General features: G+C 28.7%; 1 long non-coding RNA gene across 4 annotated transcripts; it reads right to left on the reverse strand.

Annotated features, from left to right (window-relative positions):
- Window positions 1-281: 281 nt before the first annotated feature.
- On the reverse strand, window positions 282-3,260 carry LOC131637076 (uncharacterized). 4 transcript variants are annotated; one of them, XR_009294270.1, is made up of 5 exons: window positions 2,981-3,260; window positions 2,538-2,693; window positions 2,104-2,191; window positions 1,668-1,808; window positions 282-1,363 (listed from the first exon to the last, which is right to left on the reverse strand). It is a non-coding gene; the product is annotated as an uncharacterized LOC131637076 (long non-coding RNA). The 4 variants fall into 4 exon arrangements; XR_009294269.1 differs by having other exon boundaries at window positions 1,668-2,191; XR_009294268.1 differs by having other exon boundaries at window positions 282-507; window positions 1,240-1,363; window positions 1,668-2,693.
- Window positions 3,261-11,571: the final 8,311 nt, after the last annotated feature.

Consider the following 11,571-nt stretch of genomic DNA (forward strand, 5'->3'; position numbering starts at 1 on the left):
TGATTTTTCATTGTTGCACTACTAGAAATACTCTGCTTTCCTGCGGATTTACCTGCGGATTTTAGCTAAATTTCCGCAGGAAACACGTTTCCTGCGGATTTACCTGCGGTTATTTATTCCCAGCTAAAACCTTCGTGGGTAATATTTTCGGCAGGAAGTTCCGCAGGTAATTCCGCAGGTAAATCCGCAGGAAATATTCCGCAGGTAATTCCGCAGCTAATATGTGTCCAAATTAAAAAAAAAATTAATAAAATTTAATATATAATTGATAAATTGAGACTACATCTTTATTATGCATTTATTCCCAGTGAAATAATAAATGACATACAAATGTTACCAAATCCGCTACAACATTACCAACTTATTCTCCTTGCTATTTATCTTTTTCTCTATATCTTTAACTTCAAATGCTACCAGGGCAAGAAAAATAATCAGGTATATAGATCATAAGCAAACATGTCTAAGGAGCACATGTCTCACTGCAGAGTCAATGTAGTCCTTGACTAACTGTCCAGATGAAATCATTTGTAAGAAACATAAGGAAGTCTAGATTAAATCAAGCTAAAGACTTAATATAGTCCCAAAATTACAAAATCTAAGAAACATAAGCCTCTTATTATATATTGCCTGCGTTAAAAAAGCTTAACTGGATGCAGATTATTTTTACAGCATAAATTATGGGTTTCCACTATATAATAAATCATAGCATAAACATAAGGCTCTTCCAAGCAACTACAATTACATCATTCATATATGTGGCATAGTATCAAAAGTCAAACTAATTAATGATGGATTTAAACATTGATTTTTATTGATTGCACCAAACTGAATACAAGTAAATCTATCAACATAAAAAACTTTTTTTTGTTTGTTATAGCTTAGAGGTGTTTAAACAAAGCTGCACTTGTGGTTGAGGAGAATGAAATAAACAATGATGGATCAATCAAAGATCCATGGAAACTTTGCAGCATAAAACAAATTGAATATGCATGCTCAAAATAATGCCAATATGGGTAACAAGCATCATATCCATCTCACAAGCATTAAAAATGGACAGAAACATAGAATTCCTCAACTTCGAAATCCATGTAGGCTCAAAAAATTGGATTCTTATTCTCTCTAAAAATATAAATTACTAAAAAGCAGTGAATATTGAAATAAAATCCAACACCTAGTACTTCTGCAAGAAATCACTAAAAGCAGCAGATAAATCTAAAATGAGATGAAGAGAAGACATACTTGTGATAAGGACAGAGTCAGTACATGTTACAAGCAAATTCACAATGCTTTTACATATACTTTCTTCATGTGGCCTTATATAATCAGCATAGCTTTTCAACAGATACGTTAAAAAAGTAACTGTCTGCAATAAAAATAAAACATGTAAACATGTGATAGATAATATTTGGTACAGGATTAAGGAAATAACTTATTTAATGATCAACAGATAAAATCTGTCCCTTTTCAATTATTCACAACAAAATAGCCATGATAAAGTAGGATATAACTCCACTTCCTTGTGGCCACTGGAAGGAGGCTTAAAGTTTCTAATATTAGAAACACTGCTGGGTAAGCCCAAGGCGAGAGAAGCAGAAACATATAAAAGGCAATAATTGAGGAATATTTGCTTGGACGAAATGACTATATAATTGAAACAGAAACATCACCGTCCCAGTTGCAGCCGCCGCAAATATCGCAGCTGCTTTGAGCAAATCAGTCTTGGGCTGATAGTTGTCTTCGAAATCTAGCGAACTAGTTTCATCAACTGAACATAGGGGATCACAAGTTCCAGATTCTGATGTCAAATCCTATTACCAAAATTAACCTCTTAGTATGTGAGAACCATATTCCGTAGCTTTGTAATAACAATACTAATAATGCACACAATTATTATCTGAATTAATTGTCGTGAATAAAACTACAGTTCCACTCCTTGCTAACACTCCCACAAGCAAATGCAAAAACCAAGTTGGGAAAAATGAAACATAAGCCAACTCTTTTTTTAGTTATATTCATGGTTTCAAGGTTTTTGGCATGATGTGGTAGATATATAATGTGAGACTTAGTGCAGCATAAAGAGTTTTCATTTTTTAATTAATGTACCATGTTCTTACTGCATAGTCAAACTACGAGTTTTATTACACACACGATGGATATTCTGTTTTTCAGTTGAGTACTTCGATACTCCTTCCTGCAATGCAAAAACCAAAATTAACATCGCTAATTGACAAATGAAGACCTTGTACAGTTATAATAGCTAAAGATGAAAGTTCTATACATTCCTTGGTCAATAGTAAACATTACATTACATCATATGTTTTACCATTCACAGTTCAGAACGATTTATGAGAAACTTTAAATGTTTACTATGAAGGAAGTTGTAAACTAATTACTATTCAAACAAATTCTAAACAGGGGATGAACAAAAAGAGAGATAGATTTTGCGCTGTTCAGGTCATAAAAAACCAGTAAGCAATAGAAAACCATGTCAGAACTCAGAAGTAAAGGTATTAAGTAATAGAAAATTCAATGCATACATTTAGTTCAAGGCACATTTCACATTTATTCCACAAAGTCAACTCCAAACGTGAACGATGCTCGAGCGATTTCCAATCTCTGTAGGAATTGGTCTAGTTAAGTGATTCATTACCAAATCCAACACCTGGGGAGATTTCATCATGCACTATTCGAATCTGTATGAAACATACATGTAGAAATGCACTAGTTTAGAAATAAATGTCATAAATTTTTCTATAATGCATTTCATCAAACAGTATATCAGCAATACACTTCACACAAAAAGTATCAAGACTTCAAAGTTAAATATGTTTTCAACTTGAAATTAAAGAAAAATCAAGGCATTGCAAAACATGGCCAAATTCGGTTTTGAAGAGGAATGCAAAGTTTAGGGTTTTCAGCAGAATTCGGGGATTTTTAGATTAGGAGTAAAACTATTTGATTAGGTAAAAGGAAAACTCACCCTTGGAGGAGATGAAGCTCACGGTGGCCTGAGGAAAACCGGCACGGTGGTTCCGTTTCAAACAGCTCCATTTCAACACTGATTGAAAAGAAAATGGAGTCACAGAGCAGAAAAGGAAAGGAGAAGAGGTGGTGAGGAGTACAAAAACGTTGCTCGCTTGCAGTTAAGAGTTGTGGTGGTCGGAAAGTGGTGAAAGGATGGGTGACGGCGGCGGTAGGGTTTTAGAGAATGGAAGGTTTGTCTCATCGTTCACGTGGGTGTATGAGGAAAATATAAGAGGTCCAATCCTCAACCACAAATAAAATTTCTTAACACTTAATTTATTTCTCAAACTTAATTTAAAAGATTAAATAAATATTTTTACACTCACATTTAAATATAATTATTTATTCTCTCTATTTTAAATAAATATTTTTACACTCACATTTAAATATAATTATATTCTTTTATACTTAAAAAAATCATAGTCTAAATAATATGAATTCCTCAACGAATATTTGGTATATGCTTATATATTACATTCTACTCCTATATATATTAGAATTTTTATCCAAAATATATTTAATTTTTTACTTAATACCCACGAAGATTTTTTTTAAAAAGGGTGTTTCTGGATATACATCTACGAATGCTGGGGGCATAAATGAAATTTTGCGTGGTGTCTAAAAGATCTATGGGATGATGCATTGAGAAATCGTCAACCATATTTGGGGGTATTTTTCACGTAGTCGCCATTCCATATGGCGCCACCTACTTTTTAAAAAAAGTCATTTAATTGCAGCAAAATATTTTAATATCCGATCTGCAAGTAAATTCGCAGGTAAATCCGTAAGTAACAGTAAATTCACGGATTATTGAAATTAAAAAAAAAAATTAGGAGGGGCAATATAGAATGGTCAAACATGGTTATTGGTTATTGAGGTAATATTTTTGAAATGTGAGTTACTTATGTATTTTTTTTTAAAAATTGATTATTAAAAAAAAATCTTCAATAGTCATTCTCAAAATTTTTAATACCTTTTATTTTATTAAAAAATTAAGATGAAAATTTAAAAATAACACAATTCACATTAAAACATTAATTAATATAATAATATTAAATAATTAACTATTAAATATAATGATTAATTTTTATAAAAAAATTAGACAAAAATTACTATTATTTTGAAAAAATAGTTAAATTCGTAGGAAAATCTGCAGGAATATTTCCTGTAGAATTACCTGCGGATTCTGTATAATGGTTTGGTTTTAATAAAATATATATCCGCAGCAAAGTTCGCAGGAAACTTTCCTGCGAATTTACCTGCGGATTTTGCATTAAAGTTTCGTTTTATGTTTGAAATATATAAATCGCAGCAAAATCCGCAGGTATACCTGTGGAATTTTCTGCAAATTCTAGATCCGCAGGAAAATTTATTTTATTTAAGAGAGTCACAGGAAAATCCGCAGGTAAACCTGCGGAAATTTTTCCGCAGGAAATTCCGCAGGTAATACGTGTATTTCTAGTAGTGTTGGACTTAGAGAAAGACTCGCTTAAGTGCTTAGATAAATAAGAATCGACAGGATTGACAATAGTCCTCCTTTCTTTTGTCAGTAGTTCTTGTTGTTATTGATTTTTATCTGATTCGCCTTTTCTTTATTTCTTTTAGTTGTATTTAGCCGTGCTTTTGTTATTTCCTTTGTTTTAAAATATTTTTAACACTAATTGTTTTTTTATTTTTTATTTTATATTTGACTAAATGTTTATAGTTGTATTTGAGTTTAGTTTTTTTTTAGATATATAATGTTAAAAGAATATGAAAAATATTGCATAGAGAGTGGAACTTGCACATGGGAATGATATCCTAGAAGTGTCTAGAGTGGGCCTTATTCTTTAAGGGGAGTGTCTTTTGTGATTTAGGCCATGTTATACACGTGTCAGTGACTGAATAATAGATAAATGTATCTCTCTGATCAACTAGAACTAGACTACTAGAAGTTACAGCCAAGAAGAAGTCTTATAATAAGGTATAACAAAGTTAAAGAAAATAAATAATAGACACACTTTTTAAATAAAAATTATTAAATGACTTATTTATGTAATTTTGTCTAAATATTTTCTATTTATTGTACTAATGTTAGTATTCCTTGTTGTATGGTCAACAAAAGAACTAGGAGCTATAAAAGAAAATTAAAAAATATCTTACTAATGAGACAAAATTTGCATGTGGTATTTGATTTTTTTTTTCTACAAGCGTTCCAGAAACAGTTTGAAGAGATATATATATATATATATATATATATATATATATATATATATATATATATATATATATATATATATATATATATATATATATATATATATATATATATATATATATATATATATTCTAGAAATTTTACAAACAAATTAAGAGATAGTATTATAAATTATCAAAACAAATATAGCATACTCATTCATATCTCTATTATAAAAAAAAACTTTTCAGTTTATTAACTAATATATCTAAATTAAATATAAATAAAATACAATATTTATTCAATTAATTTAAAATAGTAATTCTTTTACTATAGAAACAACTTCTTAATCCGATATTTCATTATTACAAATACAAATTGAAATATAATATTTAATTTTGTCTTCATTCTATAAGATAATATTTAGTTTTACCAAATAATATATTAAGCAGGCGGCGAAAATGAGAAAAATGTATAGAAGCTTGATTCATGCATTTTGCCACAGGGTAGGTAAAGCAGTTGATCATTGTCTTAGTCATTGTAAGATTCTTTGGCCAAGAAGCATTCATCTAGAATGATTGTTAGGGTTACAATTATGGATTTATTCGTAGGTGTTCTAGTTTAATTTTTATAATCTTATTTTAAAATTCCATTTTATAATTTGTTGAAGAAAGTAGTAAACTCCTCCTCATTTTAATTATGCAGAAATTTATGTGATATTGTCCCATACATTATTTTAAGGATTTGATGAAAAGATTTAGATATATTATTTAAATTGATTCACGCGTATATGAGTCACTTGGAAAGAATGATATGACACATGTGAAAATGACTTAACGTTTCTTAAATTTAATAATTAAATCAATTAAAAATAAAATATGTTTCATTAACCTATTTCAAATATAATAAAACAGAGTAATATAAAAACATTAATTTTTTTAAAATCATTTCTTTAGATCGAAAATTATCACACTAATACTTGAACGCAAAACTAATTAGATAGGTATCGTTGAGTACAATGAATGTGAAGGATACTAATATGTTTTTATTGCATCGGACTTTTGAACTCAGTCTTGGTTGCGATAACCATCTTATCATTTCTTTTGGTGGATTTTGTCGATATTTTCTCTTTTCTTTTGGAATAAATAAAATTCGGTGGCGACTCTATTATATTATGAGCGTGCATTGTGCTAGAGTATTTTTTCGCGCTGAGACACATTTCATCTCTATTTTAATGTTGTGTAATTTTTTATATTTGTAATTAGGATTTTATATTTTTATTTTATTTGTAATTTAATTTTGTATTCTATAATTGTAAATTGAATCAACCCTTACACTTAATTAGATTTGAATACATTAATTTGTTTTAAGTTTGAGCAAATTGATCAAATTGTAGATATATGTGTGCCTTGAATCACATGCTAGAAAGCTTGAAATAAGAAATTTTTGAAAGCTTATTAGAATCAATCATATGGCTTATTCAAATCAATAGTTCAATTTAAAATTTGGATTTTAGCGTTGGATTTGTGATTCAAATCAAGAAAGTGTGTGAGTTGAATGACAAAACACTATGATATGAATCACAAGAATGTATGACTCGAATTATGATTAAACAAACTTTTGTAAATCAACTATGATTCTAATTATATGATTGCTTGATTCGAATCCAAGGTATCAAATCATGATCCTAATTAAACAAGTCATTTCTAAATTTTATCACCTTGATTCAAGTCATTCTTTTCTTTGATTCAAATCATAATTTTATGATCTATCTCAAATAAATTGTTCATTTTCTCACCTATTTTGTGTCTTACCTCTAGCACCTATATAATTAATTTTTGTCATTCTATAATAAGTTGATCAATCATTGAAGTTGAACAAATGATACACCATTGTGTATTCTGAAAAATAATCTTAACCATATTTTCACAAGTCTAGAAAACCTTGATTGTACTTCTTTCACATGTTCTTTATTAAATCAAGTCTATAGAAAAACTTCATAGTATGTTGATTGAGTTAGAACCATTTAGGTGTTGTGTGAGTTTCTTCAAGATATTCAATCATCTTCAATCTTGTATCAAAAAACTCCATTATTGTGGTACTCAAATATAAAGATGTATTGTAAGTGACAAGGTACATTAGGAAATTTAATGTTTTTTTTAAAGTTTTTTTGTGTGTATTAGATTGAAGAATCAATATTGTGATTATGGTTCTTGGAGACTAACTTGAAGACTTTGGTAGAATCAAAAGAAGGTAATTATGGAAAAAAGTTGAGAGTTTCCTAGATCCATGGATAGAATAAGGGCTTAAACAAGGAACACATAGAGTCGAGTAAATTTTGTTATAGAACAAAAGATCTTTAGAATTCAGTAGTTTGAGTATTATGCTAAAATAGAAAGAAAATACATATTTAGACCTATGTCGGTTTAAATGTTATTTGACTTTAAAGTTTCCAGCATTGTCTAAATGATCCGTTGTACCAAAAGTTTTTTATATAATTTTGTAAAATAGTGGAAGACCCCATAAATTTTCAGATTTCACCATTGAAGATTGGACTAAGCGCAAAGCAAGGACAGTTGAACCATTATATGTCTGTTGTACAATCTCTATATCCCTTCTGTTTTAAATTTCTGCATAGTTTGCATGTTTAGGTTATTTATCACTTTCGTATAATTCATGATAATACACTTCATCTGCTTATAGTGATTTATTGTATAAGTGTAGATTTGTGATAAATATAATCATTTGGACATTCTTTCTAGTGATTATGACAATACAGACTCTTGTTGGTTGATTGATCATTTGATTAATCAAATTCAATTTGCATCGTTTGTGAAAATTGAATCATGATAATTGATGAATATCTTGTTTAAGAAATTTCATTATTCTTAGTTGTTATAATTCCTGATTATTTTAATTTAATGTGATATTCATTCAATCATGGATTTTATAAAATCTCCTATATATTTCACTTTTGTAAGTAATATATATGCGCATTTGTTTGTAAAATTTTGATTTTTGAAGAAAATATTTTTGAGAATGATTTTTATGGGTATTAAACTCCCTTATGAACCATTTGATTCTCATATTCTCCCCTAACAGTGTATACCACCCTTCAACTTGAAATAACTATGAGCCTAATATTTGGAGTCAAGTGCTTAATTGTCTTTTAAACGTTTCCTGTAGCAAGATGACCACAAACATAGTTGATGGATACTCCACAAATTATGATGAGGAACATGAGTAACATAAATGAGATTTGTCCCTCCTACATATATAGAAGTAAATCTACGACTCCCTTGATTGAGTATGACTTTAAAATGAATGATCATAATATAATATGAGATATCGAACTTATTTGTTATTATCAAGTATACTCGGGGATCAAGGAATATAATATGGGACTATACAAGGATGAAACATTTTATGCCTCATATTCAATATAGTTAAAGGGTAAAAAGATAATTATACACATGATCATTATCATAGACAAATTATGTCAAATCACATGACATTCTTTTTATTTTGATAACAATAAAGTATTGCTAGATACCACTAAATATTCATAATATTAAATAGGTGATTTAATATTATTGTCAACGTTGAACGAATGATTAAATTAAATAAAGTTAATTTTAGTTATATATTAATTTTATTGTTTAATACAATAACACAAATATAAATTATTTGATTGAATAAGATTTTATTAAATAAATAAGAATTTTACAATTAATTGAATTAATCGTGATTTAATTTAATTAATATTTTATCTAATTAAAAGTGTTTAATTAGACATAATTAATATTGAACTTATTTTTCTTATAATTTTTTTAAAAAAATCAGAGCATTAGAGTAGTAGGTGCTCCTTATTAATGATGACAACCAAATTTATCTTCAATAGATATCTGTAGAAAATACTCATAATAGATAGTGTAAAAATCTGCTAGAAGGGTATGAGTATGAGTTCGGATAATTATCCATTAAAATTAGTGGGTATGAGTGCGGGTATGAACACCTTAGTAGTCAATCCGCCCCATATCCGGACATCACATATTTGTCTATTTTACTTTATATTATTTTATAAAAACGTATATCTATTAGTTTTTAAAAATACATCAATGTTAAACAATTACGTAATTTAACATAAATGTTCATTTATTTCATAATTCAACAATAACGCTTTTTAAAAAGTTTTTAATGTTATAAAAAACTTAAAATGATATAATATGCGAGTAACGAGTACTAGTACGAGTATTTACATACCCATAGGGTTCGAGTACGGCTGTCAAAATTGTTGCTCAAACGGATACGGACTCTGGTACGAGAATTTTTTCATACCGCATGTATGGAGACAGATACTATAGTATCATGTTGAAATTATTACTACTAGAAAAACTACTTTTTATGACACCGATTTCACTTCACATATCAAAAAATCGAGGTACAATCCTTGGACGCGCCATGGTTTTTTCTTAAAAAAATATGAATTTATTCTGTCGGATTTTTATGAAAAAACGGGGTAAACTAGTTCAATGTACATGCTTCAAATCCCAATAACTTCAAATTTATGTTTTATTTCATTAAAAATGGAGCCTTCCTGAATATTTTAGTTTTAATAGAAAATTTATTTCATCATTTTTTATGAAAACTGATGGATAAACTAGTTAATTGTACATGCTTCGAATCCCAGCAACTTTAAAGTATATTTTTATTTCATTAAAAGTGGTGCTTTCTTGAGTATTTATTTTTAATCTAAAATATGTCATTTTTCACTTCAGTGTTGTTTTCCATCCGAGGTGAATTTATATATATATTGTACTATTCGGTTTCACTTTTCTAAGCAACACAAATGAAACTCTAATGAAGTGCCCTTAACAAGAAAGCCCCAAACAACGAGAGCCGTAAATATATATCATCTTCAATACGAAGATGATATGTGTTTAGGGCTCCCGTTTCTTCTTCAGAGATCCAAATCATTTTCTTTCAATTCTTATTTAGAGATCTGGTACATCAAACATCACTACTCATATTGTTGTTGTTGAGATCCAAAACCCTAGAGATTTATCTTGTTGTTGTTGTTTAAAGATCTTTATGTTATAGGTTTATTGATGTTGTTGTTATTATTTAGACCCATTATTGAGACTCGAAATCTTAGAGGTTTTATATTGTTGTTGTTTAAACAGATTTATGTTGTAGATTTATTGATGTTGTTGTTGTTGTTGTTTTTTAGACTCGTTGTTGATGTTGTTGTTGTTGTTGTTGATGTTCATGTTGTTGTTGTTGAGTTTTATATTGATATTGAGTTTATATTTTTTGTGATTCTTTGTGCAACTCTCATCTTGTTCCATCGAGTTGAATTTATTTCAGTAACCCCTCTTTGAACATATAACCTATTAAATTAACTTTGGAAATAATCATATGAAAAATTATGTTGTATTAGAAACATATTTTACACTTATTAATGATTATCTAGCATTTTGCAGCTCATCATTTATCTCATGATATTTTATGGTTAAAATCTCTCCAATACTTCTAGTTTCTCTTCAACTTTCTTTCATATTTGTTTATTTTTCAAAACATCAAATTTTATGCTTTCAAGAATAAATTAGTGAAAAAGGAAGTGTTGAATAAAAAACTTGAAACATTAAAGAGATTTTAACCATGAAAGAAAGCAAGAAGAATGATGAGTTACATGATGCTTCAAAATCATTGATTACTATAAGTTGTTCTTCAAATATAACACAAGTGTTTCATATAATTATTTTTTTAACCAATTTTAAAACGTTATGTGTTTGATTAGGGTTTAGTGAAATAACTAATCCATATTAGATTTAATAAACTCAATTGTGTTTTACTCGTTGATTTTATGTCTAAACCGGGGTGAAAAAGTGTTATACTCGTCGGTTGAAAGTCAAAACCAAGGAGAAAGGTGTTCTCGCCATTTCGAAATTCCAAAAAAGATATCTCTGGAGATCGACCCATACCTGAACACATTACTCGTCGGTTGTTTTTAAGTCGAGTTAAGATCCTAAAACTTTTTATTATCACTTCGTTATCTCATCTGAAAAATCAAAGTAAGACCTTTTTTCAACTGAGATAAAGATATTTTCCGTATGTCCATTGCTCTTCTACTCAATATATAAAATAAAGTTATTTTCTTATATTTAATTACATATACTTGAGTTCAATTGAATTTAATCTTTGGTTTGATTGTTTTAATCATGCTATATATTAGAATTGATTGACGAAAATTGTTCTCTATTGTCAAGAAATGACACATTTAGCGGCGGAGTCAGAGAGGGGTTAAGGAACGCATGGCCACCCTAGTGCTCTTCTTAAAAAGTAAATTTCGTACTAGAAAATAATTGGCA

This window comes from Vicia villosa, unplaced genomic scaffold (assembly GCF_029867415.1).
Source record: "Vicia villosa cultivar HV-30 ecotype Madison, WI unplaced genomic scaffold, Vvil1.0 ctg.001908F_1_1, whole genome shotgun sequence".
Classification (NCBI taxonomy): domain Eukaryota; kingdom Viridiplantae; phylum Streptophyta; class Magnoliopsida; order Fabales; family Fabaceae; genus Vicia; species Vicia villosa.